Genomic DNA, 14,981 nt, shown 5'->3' with positions numbered 1-14,981 from the left:
ACTTCTAAATCTTTATACTGACCCTGGATATATAATATTGCCTTTAGGATGTTGAACATTTTAAAAATATTTCTCTATAAGAAATATGTTTATCTTTTTTATTAATTTCATTATCCTTTTGAACCTTCTGCAAAATTGTGTTGTCCATTTCACAATATTGGACACAAATTTGGACCCCTTATTTTGTATGTGGCCATAGAAAATAATTTATGCAAATGTTTTTGTTTACTTTTGAAACTGTCACTTGGCTTTGCCTTGTGCTGCTTAATGTATTGTTGTCCCAAATCCTTCTCCAGCTCTTTTTTTTGTTCACAATCCTTTTATAATATGTCAGTATCCTGAGTTTTATTGATTCCACAATGTGTTTTGTTGTCAGCCAAAACAATTGGCCCCTAACACCAATCCAAGTGGTAAGCCATTGCTAACTTCCATAGCTAACCATTATAACATGACACTTCTGGTAATAAAACCATAAGGTCTCCACCCTTTTGATAGAAAGTTCTAGACAGGGGTCTTAAAACCTGACTCTGAGCAGCATAAAAAAAAATAAACACATACTACCAAGGCTAAATGTTCATATAATCAAAAAGCTCAGGGACAATGGGTGTGTAGAACTAAAGTATAACAGTACCCACATTCTATAATATCATATATTGGAGAAAATGGAGGGTGGAGCAGCAGGATTTTCTTGGTACCGTATGAGACATCACAATCAGTTAAAATCACAGAATTTTATTACAAATTGTTGAGCGTTACAAAACATCTTATATACAGTATAAAAAACACAGTGGTGGCAGCAGCACAGTGGTGTAGTGGATAGCACTCTCACCTAGCAGTAAAAAGGGTCACTGGTTCGGATCCCAACCACGACACTACCTGCCTGGAGTTTGTATGTTCTCCCTGTGCCTGCGTGGCTTTCCTCCGGGTACTCCGGCCCGGTTTCCTCCCACACTCTAAAGACATGCTGTTAGGTTAATTGGCTTCTGTCCAAAATTGGCCCTAGTGTATGGGTGTGAGTTGGGGACCACTGTGGGTGTGTGCGGAGCACTGTGTAGATTGATGGCGCTACATGGGTAACTTAAATATATAAAAAAATAATAATATATAGTTGATGGGCATCTTGATGGGAAACTGTGTGTGGGGATGGGGACAATTGTGGACACTCACTCAGGTTGAACTGGATGGACTGGTGTCTTTATTCAACCTTACTAACTATGTAAATATAACATTATCCCTCAATATGGCTGTACTACATTCAGACAGTTAATAACATTTGCACCAAGGATGAGAGTCCAAGGAAGAAATGTGCATGTAGTCAGTCGGTCTTGACATGTTTTGCAGTGAACCACTTCTTCAGGCGAAAATTTGAGGGGTTGAGTTCTATAACAATGAATTATATATGTAAAATAATACCAGTAGCATATACATTTATTAAAAAAAAATCAACATAGATAAGAAGTTGCTGAGAAATGTGGCAAAGCCAGCACTTACCCTAGAGGCCTAGTGGGGTTAGCTCATGGCCACCATGGAAGGATCAAGGCAATGTTTGCCAGGTTAGAATGAGAATGGGCTCATAAGTCACAGAGGTTCAATTTATATATATATATAACAAGGATAGTTAGGACACTGTCATAAAAAAAACAGGAAGCGATAATGACACAAAACACACATACCTAGATAGTTAACCAATCCAGAATGATGGCAATTCCGGGGTAGGTGGAGCTGAGCTGAACTTCAACAAGGTGAAGGCTTAATGTTTATTTGCACAGGGAAAAAGGAATAAGCTGAAATGCTTACATTATTCCTTGCTTCCACAGAATTCCTCCATGAGAACGTGCCCCAAAGCCTTTTCCCTTGCTGCCCAATTGGTGACAGCTCTTTCATTTCCTCAGTACAGTGCAAGGCCAGTCTGGATTGTACATCAGAATGCTGAGGGGAGAACAAGGAATATGCTAAGTATTGTGCTAATCCCTATCCCCTAGAAAAAATGAGCTTTTAACCCTTCTGATGCATGAGGAATTAGGGTTGGTGGTGGAATCAATGCAATGGTATACTTTATCCTAATCTGGAGTTCAGCTTTAAACAGAGATGACTAAAAAAATAGGATTTTTTAAATACAGCTTACCTGTAAAATCCTTTTCTTGGGAATACATCACGGGACACAGAGACTTAGATAATTACTTAGTGGGTTAGATAGTCACCATCAGGTGATTGGACACTGGCAACCCTAATTACAAGGCGAGTTCCTCCCCTGTATAACCCCTCCTTTATAGAGAATACCTTAGTTTTGTAGCAAAGCAATAAGTATCCCAACGTATAATCCCGAAGAGGGGTGGGAGCTCTGTATCCCGTGACATATTCCCAAGAAAAGGATTTTACAGGTAAGCTGTATTTAAAAAATCCTATTCTTGTTCATACATTTACGGGACACAGAGACTTAGATAATTATTTAGTGGGATGTCCCAAATTGAGGGGAGGGAGACACAGATCAGAAAAAAAACATAGACCGCCAGCGGACAAGAGGACCTATACTGCTGCCTGCAGCACACTGCGCCCGAAAGCAGCATCCTCATGCCCTCTTACATCCACCTGATAGAATCTAGTGAATGTATGGACTGAAGACCAAGTTGCAGCCTTGCAGATCTGAGCCATGGAGGCCTGGTGATGCACTGCCCATGAAGTACTAACTGCTCTAGTGCGCGCTTTAAATTGAAAAGGAGGAAACTTTTTCTTTACATCATAAGCCTGAACAATAACCTGTCGAATAGTGGATTTTGACGCTGCTTGGCCTCTTTTGGGGCCTTTCGGTAGAATAAATAGACAATCAGTCTTTCGTATCTGAGCCGTTGCCTGCAGATAGATTCTGACTGCTCTTACAACATCTAAAGAGTGTAACAACTTCTCCACGGACTGCGGATCTGGAAAAAAGGACAGTAGACCACATCTTGATTCAGATGGAATCCTGAAACCACCTTAGGCAGAAAAGTCGGGTGAAGACGCAACATCACCCTGTCTTTGTGAATAATCAAATATGGCTCTTACAAGAAAGGGCTGCTAACTCCGATACCCTTCTAGCCGAAGATATGGCTACCAGAAAAACCAACTTCTTGGTCAAAAAAACTAAAGAAGCATGGTGCAATGGTTCAAAAGGTTGTTCCTGTAAAACAGACAAAACTGAATTCAAATCCCATGGGCACACAGGAGGCTTAACCAGGGGATTCAAGCGTAGTGCCCTCTGAACAAAGGCCCGGACCAGGGAATGAGAGGCAAGTGGTTTTCAAAAGAATACCGACAATTCCGAGATATGGCCCTTGATAGTACTCAAGGCCAGCTTCATTTCTATACCTAATTGAAGAAAGGCAAGAATCCTGCTAATGGCATACTTCCTAGGATGCCACCCCCTGGATTCACCCCAGGAAACGTATGCCTTCCACATTCTGTAGTAGATGAGCCTGGAAGCCGGCTTCCTAGCATTAACTAGGGTGGACAGGACTGGCCCCGAAAGGCCACGACCATTCAGAATGTGGGTCTCAACCGCCAGGAAGAACCCAAGGTCTTCCTTCTGCCATCTTTATGATCTCCACATACCAAGGTCACCTGGACCAAGCCGGAGCCATCAGAATTACCAGCTTTCCTTCCCTTTTGAATCTCCGTAGGAAACGTGGGAGAAGCGGAACTGGAGGGAATGCATAGATCAGAGTGTACTGATCCCATGGAATCGTTAAGGCATCTGACCCTTGTGCTAGCGGATCCTTTGTTCTTGACACAAAGTTGTCCAGTTTCTTGTTGAACCTGGAAGCCAACAGGTCTACATCCGGGGTACCCGATTTTCGACATATGGCCTGAAATATGTTGGGGTGTAGAGACCATTCTCCTGGGCACAGCTGCTGGCGGCTTAGGAAATCCGCCTGCCAATTTTCTACCCCTGGAATGAAGACCACAGACAGGCAAGGAACATGCTTCTCTGCCCACGAAAAAATGTGATTCACCTCTTTTTGGGCATACAGACTCCCGGTGCCCGTTTGGTGATTGATATAGGCCACTACCGTAGCATTGTCAGACTGTATCCAGACAGGACAACCCTGCAACCTGCAAGCCCAGACCCTGAAGGCTAGACAAATTGCCCAAATCTCCAGAATGTTGATGGGCAAGTGTCAGGGGAATAGGCTGATCCCTATGTACAATTCCGCAAGGTTAGCGAACCAGCACAGGCAAGGTCGTGCTAACGCGCATTAGCGCACACGGATGCGCAATGTCTCTATTAGGCGGACACCTGGCGCCGTAATCGGACGAATGCACGTGCGCAACGACGCCATCGCGCGAACGTGCGTACGCAGCGGTGCGCGCACGACGTGACACAGGCTCCTTGTTTATTTAAATGCTCCACTGACAGTGCCACATCACTGGATTATCATCAGCTCTTCCTGTATACCTGTATTTGTGATTCCTGCTACCTGACTGTGCACCGAGCCGGCTTGTTTGACCTGCTCCTCCTGACCTCCTGGCTCTACCTACCGGCTTGCTTCTGACTCCTACTGCCTGCTTCCTGCATCTGACCCCGGCTTGGCTAACGGACTCCGCATACTTCTGTCTCCCGTACCTGGATTTGTTGATCTTGTTCCTGGACTGTCTTACTGTATATGACCCCCGGCCTGGCTTCTGATTTGCTATTTGACTTCCATTGGTCCTCTTCTCTGGACCTCTAAGCACGTTGCCTCCAGTGACTTTGCTCTACCAAGCTTCTGGCACCAGCTTCTACTACCAGGCAACCCGTGCTTCTGTGGGCACCACATCCCTGTGTCATCTTCAGGGTTGTGCTGCACTCGGCCATAAGGGGAGCCCTCCCAGCATCTCGACCTCCTACCAAGACCATGACAGCAAGAGCCTTTCAGCTCTGGACCATCTTGCCTGGGTGGAAGCTTCTTCCAGAACCGCTCCCCAGCTTATTAGGCTGGCATCTGTGGTTACAACTTTCAAGTAACTGGAACAAAGGATTTTCCTTTCAGTAGATTCTTGGTCAGCAACCACCAATTGAGGCTCTGGCGTACCCATGGTACATTGGAAGATCCAAGGCTTGTACTCTTTTGTTCCAGGCAGATAGGAAGCTGCTCTGCAAAGGCCTTGAGTGAAACTGGGCGTAAGGAACAGCCTTGAAAGAGGCCACCATTTTCCCTAATAGTCTCATACATAGATGAATGGAGGGATTTTTCCTTGCTATGACTACCCCAACCAAATCCTTTATGGCTTTGGCTTTTGACCCGGGTAAAAATACTCTGCTTTGGGCTGTGTCTATGACCATGCCTAAATACTTCAGCCTTTTTAGGGGCTGTAAGGAAGACTTTTCTAGATTGAGGACCCAGCCTAGATACTCTAAGTACTCTACTGTGCTGAGCACACTGCGGTCTAAGCGTGCTACGGACTGTTCTACTAGTAGCAAATCGTCCAGATAAGCTGTCACTGTTATGCCCTGAGCCCTTAGTTTTGCCAGGAGCGGGGCTAGAATTTTCGTGAACACTCGAGGTGCTGTAGCAAGACCAAAAGGTAGGGCCATGAATTGGAAGTGGCGCTGATCCACCGCAAACCTTTGAAATCTTTGGTGAGCGGGAAATATTGGCACATGTAAATATGCATCCATGATGTCTATTGATGCCAAGAATTCTCCCCCCTGAAGGGTGGAAACTACTGAGTGGATTGACTCCATGTGGAAAGAATGAATGTCTAAAAACTGATTCAGGTCTTTTAGATCTAGAATAGGTCTGACATCCCCATTCGGTTTTGGAACCGTAAAGAGGTTTGAGTAGAACCCTGAGCCTTGCTCTTCTGGGGTTACTTCTATAATTACCCCTTGGGATAGTAGACGTTCTAAGGCCAGAAACAAGGGTCTCCTTTTTTCTGGATCTTTGGAGACTCTTGACCTTAGAAAACGAGATGGCGGAAGCCCCTGGAACTCCAGCTTGTAGCCTAGAGACACCGTGGTGGCTACCCATTTCTCCCGAATCTCTTCCTGCCAGGTGCCTGCAAACTGCAGCAGCCTTCCCCGCACTCGGCCGAGCGGGGCGCCTCTTCATAGGGAGGTTTTGGGGTTCTGTTTAACAGATCTTGGACCCCAAGACTTCTTTTGACCTTTGCTTTGCCTTGGACCTTTCCCCTAGTATTGGACTGGGGAGGCCATCGCCACTGCCTGGAGGCCAAGGCTCCAGGGGCTGGGGAAAGGGAACGTCTAAATGAGGAACGTTTATTCTTCTTTTTAACCAGTAACAACATGGTCTTACCCCCAGTAATCTTCTGGATATATTTGTCCAGATCATCCCCAAACAGGCATTCCCCATAAAAACGGGAACCCAGTCAAATATCTTTTGCATGAAGCCTCAGCTGCCCAATGCTTAAGCCAAAGGGACCTGCGCATGTGTACCAGCAGGAGAGTAAGGTGGGATGCTTGCTGAACAGAATCCATAATGGTATCTACCACAAAACACAGGGCCTTAGAAAGGTCTGCATAAACCTCGAACTCCTCAGTGGAAAGGAGGTTAAGCACCTGCTTTATTTGTTCCTTGAGGAACTGGCACATGCCGATTGCTGCGGCCGCAGGCTGGACTACAGCGCCAGCCATAGAAAAGGAGGCTTTAAATAAAGTTTCCAGCTTTTAATCATTTGGATCTTTGAAACCCTGAGCATTGTCCACAGGACAGATCAGGCTTTTATTCACGCAAGAAATAGCTGCATCTATTGCTGGCGCCCCCCATTTCTGTGTGAACATTTTCTCCCCTGGATAAAGCATGGAAAACCTCTTAGGAGGAGAAAATAGTTTATCTGGGTGACCCCAGTCATCTAACAACAATTTCTCCAGCAAGGGATGAATTGGGAAGGTATACACAGTCTGTGGGGATTTCCGGGAATCCAAGGAGGAAACAGAGGATATGGCAGCCTCAGCAGAGGGCAATCTGTATGTGGTATGCACCAACTCAGTATAATATTGCACCTATACCTTGAGGGCCTGGGAGGCAGAAGAGAGCTTCTCCTCTTCCCCTGAATCGTCCAACTGCTCCTGATCCCCATCCCTAGATAGGGATATTTCATCATTATCAGAATGCTCATCCGATAGAGAACCCAGAGCAGAGGGAGGGGATATACCCCTTTTTTGCTACTCTTAAGGAAGCTCTGATATAAGTAGTAATCCTTCCTTCTAAACCATCCAATACAGCCTTCATAGTGTCTTCAGTGACATATACAGGGACTGTAACATTGGGAGGGGCTGCAAAGCCTGACAGGGGCTCACCCTGTGAGGCTGCCGCCAGTCTTTCGGGGGGGGGGGTGGAATCCTGCAGGCATGTCCAGAACCCCTAGATCTAAGCAGTGATTTCTTAGTGCCTTTTTTACCTCCCCCTGAAGCCCAATTACGAAGAGACATAGTCCTAAGCTGCAAAGCAGAGGTACTAGTACAAATGCAATCACTGTTGTGCCTTAGTCTTGCAATATAAACATTAGCTCAATCTTCACAACCTGATGCCGAGTAGGTGTCTTAGGTATGCCTGAATCCGAATCCACTGAAATGCTTGCTGCCCACAGCTCTGTGTCCCACTGCTTACAGGAGCTCTGGCGTACTGGGCTTTAAACATAGCCGCTTTACGCCTGCGCACTGGTGCGCCGTGCACGCTGCATGGCACCACCACCACGCCCTCCCTCCTTCCCCACTGAAAACTGCCTTAAAATCGCCCCCCCGCCCCCCCCCCCCCCCCGTGCGCGCGTAGGACTGTCATGGCGGCGGCCCGGGGGCGAGGGGGGAGAAAGGAGGCCACCTGAGTACTGCGCGGGACCCCCGGACTGCGTGGGATCCCCCTTTTTAGACTATATCGCAGAGCCTGCAGCGGAGGAGGTGAGCTGCTTCTCAGACCAGCTTCACTGAGCGTGTATCCTGGATGGCATGTAAGTATACACCAGGTATGTCTCTTACTCCCTCTAGTGGCGGAAACTAGGTAAGACATGCAAACGACTCAAAATAAGATCATCCATATTTGTATATTTTAGGATTGTCTTCACTTACCTTATCTCCGCCGCAAGAACTGCTGAGAACAGACAGATCCAACCTTCACCCATCACGGCGGAGAGCATTGTGCCAACCTTCAGGGTTCTGGGTTCCTACTCACAGGAACCTCTTCCCTGGACCTGTAGAAGACTGCCAGAAAAACTTTTCACGCAACTTAATTTTGTGCACCAAAGCGCTGGATCCCAGAGCCCAGTCCTCAAAGAGAGACATTACAGGCAAAATCTAGTTTCTTCTTTCACGAGGCCCTGGTACCATCCATCTTATGCGTATTTATTGGCCCGAGGTATGGATCCGGTTGTATAGCTCCTAGGCCCCCACAGAGACCATCAAGCAGAGCTTTCTTCTTAGTACATCTTTAACGTGACCAATCACCTTAGACACTGGCGAAAAAACGGAGATACTCTCCATATGAGAGGGGTTATATAGGGGAGGAACTCGCCTTGTAATTAGGGTTGCCAGTGTCCAATCACCTGATGGTGACTAAACCACTAAGTAATTATCTAAGTCTCTGTATCCCATGATGTATGAACAAGAAAAGAGTTTTACTAGATTCTCATTTTACAGTCACCATTTTTAAGCCCATTAAAATATATGCTCTGCAGCACTTCATTATAAGTGCATCTGCACTCGCATTTTTCTCTTAGTCCCTCTGCAAAGTCCCAAACATACCTGTTGATCCGGTAAGTTAAGCCCACCTAACGCAACTTCCTCTGATGGCGTATGAATGATGATGCACTTATAATGAATTTAGTGCAAAGTTTCTACTCTCCTGTACTACAGTGAGATGAAAAAAATGTTGCAGTGGTGTGGCAATCAGTGTTGTTACTGCTGATTCACAAGCCTGTTGCTTTTCAATCAACACCTAGTCCTACCCACTACTTTTTAGATTGGCAACACTGCTTCTGTTGCTGAAACCATCTGCCTAAGGGAAAGGGGGAATCAGTGACGGCCTGCCCATAGTGGGCGCAGGGGCGCCACCTCCCCAAAGCTAATCATCATAAAAATAAAAAAAATACTGGCCCTTTAAGTGTGTGCAGGACGCCAGACACACAGGAGTATGGGAATGGGAAGCATGACGTGCTACAATTACTGAAAGGAATAAAATAATGGCCCTTTAAGTGTGTGCAGGGCGCCGGACACACAGCTGCTATGGGAAGCATGACGTGTTTGCAATCATGTGATTGCAAACAAGAAGCTCTATTGGGGGAGGGGGGTTTGCTCTGCACCCAGAACACTTCTTCTATAGCAGGGTTCCCTGCTGTGGATAATGATTGTCGGGTCCCGTGCCTTCACTTCCAGTTTCTCTGACTCATCCGGGGCTGCTGTGGATGACAGGGGACTTGTGAGTACAAGGGGGGGGGCATCTGCTGTAAAGGGGGGCTCTGATGGTGACATCTGCTGTAAAGGGGGGCTCTGATGGTGATGTCTGCTGTAAAGGAGGACTCTGATGGTGACATCTGCTGTAAAGGGGGGCTCTGATGCGGACATCTGATGTAAAGGGGGACTCTGATGGGGACATCTGCTGTAAAGGGGAACTCTGATGGGGACATCTGATGTAAAGGGGAAGTCTTATGGGGACATCTGATGTAAAGGGGAACTCTGATGGGGACATCTGATGTAAAGGGGAACTCTGATTGGGACATTTGATGTAAAGGGGGACTCTGATGGGGACATCTGATGTAAAGGGGGACGCTGATGGGGACATCTGATGTGAAGGGGGACTCTGTTGGGGACATCTGCTGTAAAAGAGGGCTCTGTTGGGGACATCTGCTGTAGAGGGGGACTCTGATGGGGACATTTGCTGTAAAGGGGGGCTCTGATGGTGACATCTGCTGTAAAGGAGGACTCTGATGGGGACACCTGATGTAAAGGGGGAGACTCTGATGGGGACATCTGCTGTAAAGGAGGACTCTGATGGGGACATCTTCTGTAAAGGAGGACTCTGTTGGTGACATCTGATAGAAAGGGGAACTCTTATGGGGACATCTGATGTAAAGAAGGACTCTGATGGGGACATCTGATGTAAAGAGGGACTCTGATGGGGACACCTGATGTAAAGGAGGACTCTGATGGGGACACTTGATGTAAAGGGGGACTCTGATTGGGACACCTGATGTAAAGAGGGGTGCCTGCTGTAAAGGGGGACTCTGATTGGGACACCTGATGTAAAAGGGGGCTCTGATGGGGACACCTGATGTAAAGGAGGACTCTGATGGGGACACTTGATGTAAAGGGGGACTCTGATGGGGACACCTGATGTAAAGGAGGACTCTGATGGGGACACTTGATGTAAAGGGGGACTCTGATTGGGACACCTGATGTAAAGAGGGGTGCCTGCTGTAAAGGGGGACTCTGATTGGGACACCTGATGTAAAAGGGGGCTCTGATAAGGACACCTTATGTTAAGTGGTTTTATTTGCTTTTACTTGAAATGTGGATGTGATGGGTACAGTAAGGCTGCACATGACAGGCACAGAGAGGCTGCATATGATGGGCACTGTGAGGCTGCAATTGATTGGCACATTGAGGCTGCAATTGATTGGCACATTGAGGCTGCAATTGATGGGCACAGTGAGGCTGAAATTGATAGGCACAATGAGGCTGCAATTGATGGGCACAGTGAGGCTGCAATTGATTGACACACTGAGGCTGCATTTGATGGGCACAGTTTTAGCTAGCACTAATTATACATAATCACCTGATAAATGGCTATTTACAGTCCTGCATTACTAACAGTTTAATCTTTCAATTTGTTTGCCCCCCCCCAAAAAATTTTGAGCACCAGCCACCGTCACTGGGGGGAAGCATATGACACACAAATTAATGAGTATTTGGCTCATTCAGGGAAGGTAAAGGAATGCTTTTTGAGGCTTGAGCATCACAACTGGATTTGGTACCTATCCATCCAATCTCAAAAACCTGTGCAGTATTTCACATACTGCTCCAGGTGCTTCACAGTCTACATATCACATTTCAGGTGCTGGTTCGGCTTGTTTCCTTGATTAAAAGAAGGAACACATTTTATTTTGACATGTTTCATGCTAGGCACATTGCTTTCTCAAAGATTTGATTCAAGGTGTCATTGCCCCAGTTCCTAATGTGGAACTGTTTAAGGGGTTTACATCTAACTTGTTCAATGTTTCCATACACAAGGGGACATTTTCAAGTTCTGAATGCCTTTCTTTTCAGTCAGAAATGCCATATAGAATTCCCCATTTCTGCCCTTCACCAGGAAAAATGTTTGATTTCCGTGGACATCATGGATGTATACTTGCATATGCCCAATTTTCCAGCGCATTGTTTCCTATGTTTTGCTGTGAGGCCCCTACACTAAAAGATGACCTAACCTTTGTCCTCTCATCTGCACTTTGGGTGTTCACCAAAGTGTTAGCCCCAGTATTAGCACTGCTGTTCTCTTGTGGCATCCCCATTGCAAGATAAATGGGTGGCTCCTGTTATAGGAAAAGTTGGCTTGGGATTCTGTTGGACAATGAGGCCTTGACTGTCCAAAAATTGCAGTTTAGGTAAATCCTGAACTTTTAGTAGTTTCAAACTGACTCATTATTTAGATTATCTAGGTCAAGTTATGGACACAGCTCGGGCAAGAGTGTTTATTATGAAATCTCACACTTTGCCTGGACCTAGTGGAATTGTCCCTACCCCCGAATGTGTTCCAGGATCTGTGTGACTGAATGTGGACTTTTTGACTTCCCAGTTAAACAACAAACTAGACAGGTTTGTTTCCATGTACAGGGATGATGTAGCAGAAGCAGTGGATATTCTGCTGATTCTATTTGTTTGGTACACCCTGATCTATGCTTTTGGTACACCCTGACCTGGTAGGACAGACCATCAAGATCTGCTGTCCCAAGGACCAGTTTTACATCTTACTTCATGGTCACTGGCTTTAAAGGCATGGCTGTTGAAGCCCTGTTTTTAAATCATGGGCATTTTGCATTTGTGTTTCATATGATGCTAACTGCCAGGACAGCTACTTCCTACAAGGTCTAACAGCAGACATGAAAGTAATAATTTATTTATTGTGAGTCTCTGAATTTTCACTCTAAGAATTTCTATGTGGAACAAATACTTTCTTTCATGCAGCTGGGTCTGGACCCGCATTTGGCTCTCTGTACTTTTCAAGGGTCAGACTACTGTCTTTTCTATCTTGTTTCATTGTTCTTTCACTTTCTGATTTAGACCTTTGTACAGGGAGCCTGCCATGTAGCTTCCCTTGTTTGTTCCCTGGGACTGTGGGGTCTGATGTGGTAGTTGCATTGGTTTTCTGTTTTTAGGCTTTTTTACACCTTTATTTTCACCAGAGGATCTGGCCAGTAAAACACTCCCCGTCTTAGGGTGGTTCTTCTATCTGTGGATGAACAATGGAGACACCCTTGGACAACAGCTTGTCTGGAGAGGGTAGTGTTAAATGGACAAGTAGATTTAGATGGACTTCACATAAGTGAATAACAAATTAAACTCCAGTTTACACATTTTAAGCTGTTTTAGGCTGTGAAAAATCTGATTTTTCTTTTTGGAGTAAAGGTTTTAACTGAGTAGTGTTATGTGCATAAGTATTACATTTTGACGTCATAATCCAATATTGATTGTTATACTGACATGTATTCCAGAGATCCTTGAATTTATCAATGGATGCCATCCCCTGAGGAAAACTTAGTCGAAACACAAATGTTTGTATATCATTGTTTTTTTGCTGTACTATTTTGTCCCTGCTCCTCATGGATTTATTTAATGTTGTCTCAATAAAAATGTTGTAATTTTAGTCAAATTTTTCATATATTTTCTTCTATACGTTTTGGTATAGCAAAGTCCTACTTTCTTCCTCTCCTTTCCCCTGTGTGGGCCCTTTCTATGGTATATAGGGATTTATATCAATGTACATTGGGGTACTGTACATTGGGGTAAAGGAATAAATTATTTTATAAGTAGGCTTGTTCTTGTTGATAAAGAACAGCTTTACGGACTTACTGGCTGTAACACCAGGTGAAAACAAAGGAAAAAACATAAAGAAAAAAAAATATAGCCACCACATTTAATTATCGGTAAGCTGCAATATAAAAAAAAAAAAAACTGCTTTGGGGTTTAGATAGGCAGACCACCACCAGGTCTGAATGCCATCATGTGGAAGCAAGGCTGTGGGGAATATACTGTACATTGCTCCATGTATGTCATATGTCTTGAGCTTCTTTGAAATTTGACACTAAGACAGGACTTAGGGAGGGGGGGGGGGGGGGGTTGGGCAATTTAATTGAGATGACTGGGATAATATAGGTAATACATACTGCTATTTTAGCCTTTATCAAAACAATCCTGTTAATTGGATTTGTATGGGTAAATACAGGTTCACTTTAAAGTGATATAAATGTGCCTGGATAGCTATAGAAAAGTACAAGTTTTCAAAACCTTTTAGGCTGGATTCACACCTATGTGAATTGGATGCAGGTTTCCCTGCATAGCAGGAGAATATGACCGGCTCTCTTTGAAGCCGGTTCTCATGTCTCCGGAGTGGCTGCGGAGTGCACTGCACAGAAACGCTCTGCTTCTTTGCCTCCGTTTCAGGGCCAACTTCGTGGAAAGAATCTGCCCTGATTCGTCTCTGAAACGGAGAAGAAGGGACGGACAGCATTGCTGTGCGATCCGCGGCCGGTTTAGGTGTGAACTGAGCCTTAAAGTTAGTCTGTCCAAGAAATTAGCCCTTTCAGGGATGTTGCAGTTCTTTGGAATATACATATATGCAGGGTCTTATTATGACCCCCCCAACAACCATACTTTTTGTACTTTTTTTTTTCTCAGTTATTGTACCTTTCTACTTTTAGGTGTCACAGGGGTCAGTACTTGACTCACTCCTATTCTCATAGGAGTCTCATTCTACATTGTTTCCCTGGGAAAATGAATTAGTAGCTTTAGCTTCAAATATAATCTTTATGGTGATATAGCTTAACTGTACATTTGTGTGTGTGAACTCTTGCCCTTCATCATATCAGATGGTATAAGCTGTCTTTTCTCTTTCCTTTACTAATGACCTTCCTCTACCGTTAAATCTAACGTATGCATTTTCAAGTACAATCCTCTTTTAGTTACCAATGCAATTATCCTTCACAGTTTTAATTTTTTGCTATCATTTGCCTTCCTACCCCACATCAAAACCCTGTGAAAATTATGCCAGCTTCAGCTTAAATACCACCTTGTTCTTGATTCCATATTTTACTAATGAAACTATAACATGTTTAATCTGTGGCTAATCTTCCCACATGTAGACTAGATTTTCACAAAGTCTGCTGCTTCAGTGTTTTTAGATCTTTTTGTCAGATGTTATTATGGAATACTGAAGTAGAATTACAAGCATTTCATAAGTGTCAAAGGCTTCTATTGACAATTACATTAACTTTATGCAATGACTCAATATTTGCAGCATTGACCCTTCTTTTTCAAGAATTTTGCAATTCACCCTGGCATGCGGTCAATCAACTTCTGGACCACATCCTGACTGATGACAGCCCATTCTTGCATAATCAGTGCTTGGAGCTTGGAATTCTGCTTTGTCAGAATTTGTGTTTTGTTTTGTTTACCTGCCTCTTGAGGATTGCCAATAGTTCTCAATAGGATTAAGGTTTGGGGAGGTTCCTGGCCGTAGACCCAAAATTTTGATCTTTTGTTCCCCAAGCCACTTAATTATAACTTTTGCCTTATGGCAAGGTGCTCCATCATGCTGGAAAAGGCATTGTTCCTCACCAAACTTGGGTGGTTTTTGAGTTGTTCTCGGAGGATGCTTTTGTACCATTCTTTATTCATGGCTGTGTTCAAAAATACTAAATTGTGAGTGAGCCCACTCCCTTGGCTGAGAAGCAACCCCACAGAAGAATGATCTTAGAGCACTTTACTGTTGGCATGACACGGGACTGACGGATGCCCCAAA

Source organism: Aquarana catesbeiana, linkage group LG01, assembly GCF_042186555.1.
Source record: "Aquarana catesbeiana isolate 2022-GZ linkage group LG01, ASM4218655v1, whole genome shotgun sequence".
NCBI lineage: Eukaryota > Metazoa > Chordata > Amphibia > Anura > Ranidae > Aquarana > Aquarana catesbeiana.
Note: the sequence above shows the minus strand (reverse complement) of the source record.